Source organism: Globicephala melas, unplaced genomic scaffold (genome assembly GCF_963455315.2).
Source record: "Globicephala melas unplaced genomic scaffold, mGloMel1.2 SCAFFOLD_957, whole genome shotgun sequence".
NCBI classification, from domain to species: Eukaryota; Metazoa; Chordata; class Mammalia; order Artiodactyla; family Delphinidae; genus Globicephala; species Globicephala melas.
This window is the reverse complement of record NW_027208033.1, coordinates 15,821-23,000: the sequence shown is the minus strand read 5'-3', so window position 1 is coordinate 23,000 and position 7,180 is coordinate 15,821. Positions and strand designations below refer to the sequence as shown.

The window sequence follows — 7,180 nt, the reverse complement described above, 5'->3', positions numbered from 1 at the left end:
AAAGTTATAGTGATGAAACAGCCCTAGTGGTGCAAGGATGGGACGTATAGCTCTATGGTAGAGAATAAAGGTCCAGAAACAGATAGATGAGAACTTGATAGGACAGAAAGTGGGGAAATTAAGGAGTTTTCAATAAATGGCATTAGGACAATTGCATATCCATGTGGGAAAAAGTAAATTAGAAAAAAAGAAAAAAAGCAAGCCCTGGTCAGGTGTGACCTTGGGCCCAGGGCCATTGGCACACGTTGTCGTGTGGGATGTTCTTCCTTAGACTCCTCCCTCCCTCCTGTGTCACTGTCACTTCCTCCAGAACCTTCCTGGACTCCCCTACACAAGCCCGGGGTGTGCCCTCACCCGCCCACCCTGGATCACCGGAATTCCAATCCCGGCCCACCCTTCCCCGCCAGGTAAAGAACTGGGCCTGGTCAATAAGACCATAGAGGTCCTTGGCCATTGCTATTGCAGTTGGAATTGTTACTGTGTTTACACAGGGTGACCAACACCCGCCCCCAGTTTGCCCAGGACCGCTCAGGTTTGAGCGCTGGAACTGTGGGGAAACCCTCATTTCCGGGGAACCCCAGAAGGCTGGTCAGCCTATTTAGGATGGATCTTTCACTTGATATCCCAACCCCCGAGAGCCAGAAAGGGAATCTCCCCCCTCCTTCCATGGTAACCTTCATTCATTCATCCACTCATCCCTTTATTCAACTCCTTTATTCAGCAAGTATTTAGGAAGCATCTACTACATAGCAGACACTCTTCTAGGTGCTGGGGACAGTAAACTGAGAAGGTGTGATTTGTTACATGGGGATGATGTCTCGGAGACCACTGCAGGGCATGGGAGGTGGGAGAGGGAAGGGGCAGTTGTAAATGCAGGCTCTGACGGGACTGGGGCAGACCTTGCCCTAAGCCAGGCTGGTTGCTTCAACACAGCTGCTTCAACACAGCTCCTCACCCAGGGCCATCCTGCTTCCGTCTCACCCAGTTCTTCGGTGATGTCTGGGGAAAATCTGTGGTTGTCACAACTGGGGGGGAGGGGCCCCTGGAATCAAATGGGTGGGGACAGGGATGCTGCTGAACCCCACACAGTGCCCAGGAGGGGCCCCCAGCAGAGAATGACCCGCCCAAAATAACCCCAGTGCTATGGGGGAGACCCTGCACTAATATTATTCAGACCCGCTGGTGCCCCTAGATTCCTGCACAGGCTGGGACTCTAACCGGGTCACCTCTGTATCCCGAGGTGACCTAGAGTGGGGCAGCCAGGAGGGCTGAGTATCAGGGATGAAATGACAAATCTCTGTGCCCACTCTCCCCGCCGCACCCCAGGGTCGATGGCCTCTATCTCCTCCCTGTGCAGGTAGCTTTTCCCTGAGCCATTTCTTCTTGTCAAGGTCCCTGTCGCAGGTTGTGTTCCCCGAAGATGACGTTGAGAGCAAGCAGTAGAGTGCAGGTGGTTGATGTGAGACGTGCAGAGAACAGATACAGCTGCCATAGGGTCCCGCAATTCCACTCCTGGGCATAGATCTGGAGAAAACTCTTAATTCAAAAATATACATACACCCCTGGGATTTCCCTGGTGGTCTAGTGGTTAAGACTGTGTGCTTCCGGAACAGGGAGCATGGGTTCCATCTCTGGCCAGGGAACTAAGATCCCACATGCTGTGTGACAAAAAAATAAAGAAAGAGAGAAAGAAAGAAAAAGAAAGAAAAGAAAGAAAAAGAAAGAAAGAAAGAAAGAAAGAAAGAAAGAAAGAAAGAAAGAAAGAAAGAAAGAAAGAAAGAAAGAAAGAAAAAAAAAAAGAAAGAAAAGAAAGAAAGAAAGAAAGAAAAGATACATGCACCCCAATGTTCATTGCATCACTATTTATAATAGGCAAGATGTGGAAGCTACCTAAATGTCCACTGATGGATGAATGGATAAAGAAGATGTGGTACATATATACAATGGAATATATTCAGCCATAAAAAGAATGAAATAATGCTATTTGCAGCAACGTCGTGGATGGACCTAGAGATTATCATACTAAGTGAAGTAAGTCAGAAGAGAAAGACACATATATGATCTCTCTTATATGTGAAATCTAAAATATGACACAAATGAACTTGTCTACGAAACAAAAAGAGACTCACAGACATAGAGAACAGACTTGTGGTTGCCAAGGGGGAGAAAGAGGGAGGGAGGGTTGGATTGGGAGTTTGGGGTTAGCAGACGCAAACTATTAAATATAGGATGGACAAGCTACAAGGTCCTACTGTCTAGCACAGGGAACTATATTCAATATCCTGTGATAAGCCATAATGGAAAAGAAAGAGAGTTTTATTTATAGGTTCCATCCCTAACTGAGCTGGCCCATCCCCTCCCATGGTTCTAAGTGCAGCCCGAGGCTGCAGACTTTCCACCGTGGTCTTCAGCTCCAGAGCAAGCCACCTGCAAACCAGCCGCATCTTCCCAGGGGCTGGCAACTCTCCTTTGCTACTGATTCCAAGACACATCCAGATAGCACAAATGTGACCATGAAAACAAACTCAGGCATGTTCAAATCAGGGAAATAACATTCTTATCTCTGTTTAGTAGTTGCTTAATTTTAGAATAGCTTAGAGTTACAAAAAAGTTGCAAAGATCTGTACAGAGTGCTGTGGACCCCCGACCCAAGTACCCCTATTTCCAACACGTTAGTACTTTAGTACGTTAGTACGACATGCTTATCCAACTAAGGAACCGAGATGGATACGTTATTATTAACCAAAGTCCACACTTTACTAGAATTTCCCTAGCTTTCCCCTAACATCCTTTTTCTGTCCCAGTCTCCTCTGGGCTGTGACATTTCTCAGACGTCCCTGGGTTTTGATACCTTGAAAGTTTTGAGGAGGACTGGTCAGGTATTTTGTCCCTCAATTTGTTTGTCTGTTGGTTTTCTGATGTTTTTCTTATGGTTGGGCTGGAGTTATGGGGTTTGGGGCGGAAGATCCAGACACAGACAAAAATGTCATTCTCCTCAGGTCACATCATCAAGGATACACACCATCAAGGATACACACATCAGGGATACACCCCATCAACGGGACTTGTGACAAACAATTTTACCCTTGATCACCTGGCCAGTATCGTCATTTATTTATTTATTTTTTTTTGCTGCGTTGGGTCTTCATTGCTGCACACGGGCTTTCTCTAGTTGCGGTGAGCAGGGGCTCCTCTTTCTTGCGGGCACGTGCTTCTCATTACAGTGGCTTCTTTTGTTTCGGAGCACGGGCTCTAGCTGTGCGGGCTTCTGTAGTTGTGGCATGGGGGCTCAGTAGTTGTGGCTCCCAGGATCTAGAGCGCAGGCTCAATAGTTGTGGCCCACGGGCTTAGTCGATCTGCGGCACATGGGATCTTCCCGGACCAGGGCTCGGACCCGTGTCCCCTGCATTGGCAAGTGGATCCTTTTTTTTTTTTTCTTTGTTCCTTTTGGAACCAAAACTTTAATCCCAAGGAGTCTCACAAAACATATTACAAATGACAGCATGAAAAAAAAATTGCACAGTAACTCAAAGTTCAGCTCTACAATATACCCTTCATCTGGCAAGACATTGGTATCTTGATCATCTCAACTTCCAGAAAACATTACAAAGAGCTATGTATTCATGTACAGCAATCACAGAGGGGACTTATGACCTAACTCAAAGGGAAACTAACTTCCTTGAAACTTCTTAGATTCGAAACTCACTGGACAACCTCTTGTCCAGTGTGAAGACTAGTGGAATTCTTAAACCTCTAATCTAGGGTAAGGGTGCGGCTTTCACTTCTACCTGCTGGCTTGTGTTCACAGCACCTTTTAAAGACTGCTTGCTTAACTACAGCTGCATATCATATCCCAGCTACAGAAAGTCTTTTCAATGTTTGCCAGTGTTGTTTCCATAATAATAAACATCACACTTTAGGTGGGCAGGAGTTAGAGTTTTATTCTCAGTCTAGGCAAGACCAAAAATTCAAAGCAAATTCAATTTTGCTTAAGAGAACATTGTAAAGAAACAATTCTTCATATTACATGCCTCATATGACCCATTTCAAACCATAGAGAATGACACCTTTATGTGTCACTGTCCCAAGAGACAAACAAATGTGAACAGCTAAAACATTTAAAAAGTGCATCAAGCTTCGGAAGTCTCAAACGAAACTTGAATTTTCTGTACATACTCCTGTCAAATGAAGTTATTTCCTGTGCACCACTCCTCTTGCAAAGTGGTCTGCTATTTCCTTTCATTTGACCTGGATCGGCTAGGAGACCTAGAGAAAGATCGGGACGGCTTGCGATTTCTCTCCTGGGACAGTGATCTCTCTCTTCTCCTATATCTACTAAAGGGACCTGCTCTGGCTGCGGGAGAAGCTTCTCTGTCTTGGAGATCTGTGGTGAGGGGGAGGACTCCTCCTCCGATAATCATCTCGAGGGCGACGACCCCAAGAAGGAGGCGGCCACGATCTCCACTTCTCCTTTCCCCATTCGACAGGTCCACTCTTACTCAGCAGCCACAGAGTGTTCTCCCGTCTAGTTCTCAGACAGCATCCGCTGCATCTCGGGGATCTTCATTTTCAACAAGAGCGAAGCTGGGAGGGTTTTTAGCAACCCACACACTTCGGAGTGGTCCATAATATCCTAAAGCTCGTTCGAATTCAGTCTTGTTACCACTGTTTCCAAGATTCCTTACACAAACGTTACAGTCCAACGGACAGGAATCCCGATGCAAGACCCTCCTGGCTCCTGGGTTTCATGGGCCACAGGGTGATCCCGGGCCTCTAGAATCTCGCAGCTGAATCGGCTCGCACAAGCTGTCCTGTGGGGATGCTTTTCCCCCCATGTGTCCAGCCCGGGGCCCTGCTGTCTAGGCCCGACCTCCAGGGTGACAGGGTGAACCCCAGGTCCCTGGAGCAAACACTCAGAGCCCTGGTGACCAGACTCAGGGGGCTGGGGCGGCAGCTGGACATGTGTGGCCACCCTGGTGGTGTTTCGCCCCATCTGCAGTTCCAGTTCCAGCTGAGAAAGAGCCTCGCTGTGTTATTTTCTCCTGGTTGTGTAAGGATCCCCGGTGTCATTTGACAGAAATGTACATGGTGTGTTCTTTCTCTCTTTTCTCCCTGCTTCCTCTCGTCCCTCTCCCCCTCCCTCTCTCCCTCTCCCTCTGTCCCCCTCTCTCTCTCTCTTCCCTCTCCCTCTTTCCTCTGCGTCTCTCTCTTTCCCTCTCTCCCTCCCCCCCTTCCCCCCTCCCCGTCCCTCTCCCAACTCCCTCTCCACCTCCGTCTCCCCCTCGCTCTCCCAGATCCCTCTCCCTCTCCCCTCCCCCCCCCTCTACCTCCTCCCTCTCCCCCATCTCTCTCCCGCCTCCCCCCTCCATCTTCCCGCCTCCCCCGTCCCTCTTCCCTGTCCCTCTCTCCCTTCCTCTCTCCCTGTCCCTGTTTCCCTGTTCCGCACGCCCTACCTCTACCTCTTTCCCTCTCCCTGTCCCTCCACCTCCTTCCCTCTCTGGAGAGGGAAGGAGGTGGGGGGAGAGGGAGAGAGAGGGGGGAGAGGGAGAGAGGGATAGAGGGAGGGAGCGAAAGACGTCTCTCCCTCCCTCCCTCTATCCCTCCCTCCCTCCCTCCCTCTATCCCGCCCTCCCTCCCTCCCTCCCTCTATCCCTCCCTCCCTCCCTCTATCCCTCTCTCCCTCCCTCTATCCCTCTCTCCCTCCCTCTCCCTCTCTCCCTCTCCCTCCCTCCTTCTCCTCCCTCTCCCTCTCCCTCCAACTCTCCCGCTCCCTCCATCTCTCCATCTCCCTCACTCCCTCCCAAAGAGGGAGAGATGGAGAGGCAGAGACAAGGGAGAGGGAGAGAGGGAGAGGGAGAGATGGAGGGAGAGGGAGGGAGAGGAAGAGAGGGAGAGAGATATGGAGAGGAGAGGGAGAGAGAGGGGGGGAGAGGGAGAGGGAAAGAGGTCTCTTCCTCCCTCCCTCTCCCACTGTCCTCCTTCTCTCCCTCTCCCTCCCTCTCTCCCTGTCCCTGTTTCCCTGTTCCGCTCTCCCTCTCCCTCCCTCTCCCTCTTTCCCTCTCCCTCCACCTCCTTCCCTCTCCAGAGACGGAAGGAGGTGGAGGGAGAGGGAAAGGGAAAGAGGGAGAGAGAGAGCAGGAGAGGGAAGGGGGAGAGGGAGGGAGAGGGGGGAAAGGGAGAGAAGGATAGAGGGAGGGAGTGAAGACATCTCTCCCTCTCTCCCTCCCTCTCTCCTCCTCTCTCTCCCTCTTCCACCAACTCTCCCTCTCCCTCCATGTCTCCATCTCCCTCACTCCTTCCCACATAGGGAGAGATGGAGGGAGAGGCAGAGATGAGGGAGAGAGGGAGAGGGAGAGATGGAGGGAGAGGGAGAGAGGAAGAGAGAGAGGGACAGAGGGAGAGAGAGAGAGAGAGGGAGAGAGAGAGAGAGAGGGAGAGCGGGAGAGGGAAAATGGTCTCTTCTTCCCTCTCTCTCCCTCTCTCCTCCGACTCTCCCTCTCTCACCCTCCCTCCGTCTCCCCCTCTCCTTCCCTCACCCTTTCCCTTCCTCTCTCCCTCTTCCTCCCTCTGTCACTCCCTCTCCCTCCATCTCTCCCTCGCCCTCACTCCGTCTCAGAGAGGGAGAGATGGAGGGAGAGGCAGAGACAAGGGAGAGGGAGAGAGGGAGAGGGAGACCAGAACAGGGAAACAGGGACAGGGAGATAGAGAGGGAGAAGGAGAGAGAGAGAGAGAGAGAGAAGGAGGAGAGAGGGAGAAAAGGAGGAGACAGGGAGAGGGGAGGAAGAGACCTCTTTCTCTCTCCCTCTCCCTCTCCCTCCCTGTCCCTCTCCCTCCGTCTCTCCCTCTCCCTCTCTCCCTCTGCCTTATCTCTGCCTCTCTGGGAGGGAGTGAGGGAGATGGAGAGACGGACGGAGAAGGAGAGTTGCAGCGAGAGGGAGAGGGAGGAGAAGGAGGGAGGGAGAGGGAGAGAGGGAGGGAGAGAGGGAGGGAGGGAGAGACATCTTTCACTCCCTCCATCACTCTCTCCCTCTCCCCCCTCTCTCCCTCTCCCCCCTCTCTCCCTCTCCCCCCTCTCTCTCCCTCTCCCCCCTCCCTCTCCATCTCTCTCTCCCTCTCCCCCCTCCCTCTCCACCTCTCTCTCCCTCTCCCCCCTCCCTCTCCATCTCTCTCTCCCTCTCCC

At 51.5% G+C, this 7,180-nt stretch overlaps 1 pseudogene; it reads right to left on the bottom strand.

Moving 5' to 3' along the window:
- Positions 1-3,921: 3,921 nt before the first annotated feature.
- On the bottom strand, positions 3,922-4,742 carry LOC115850807 (serine/arginine-rich splicing factor 3 pseudogene; annotated as a pseudogene).
- Between the last annotated feature and the right edge of the window lie 2,438 nt (positions 4,743-7,180).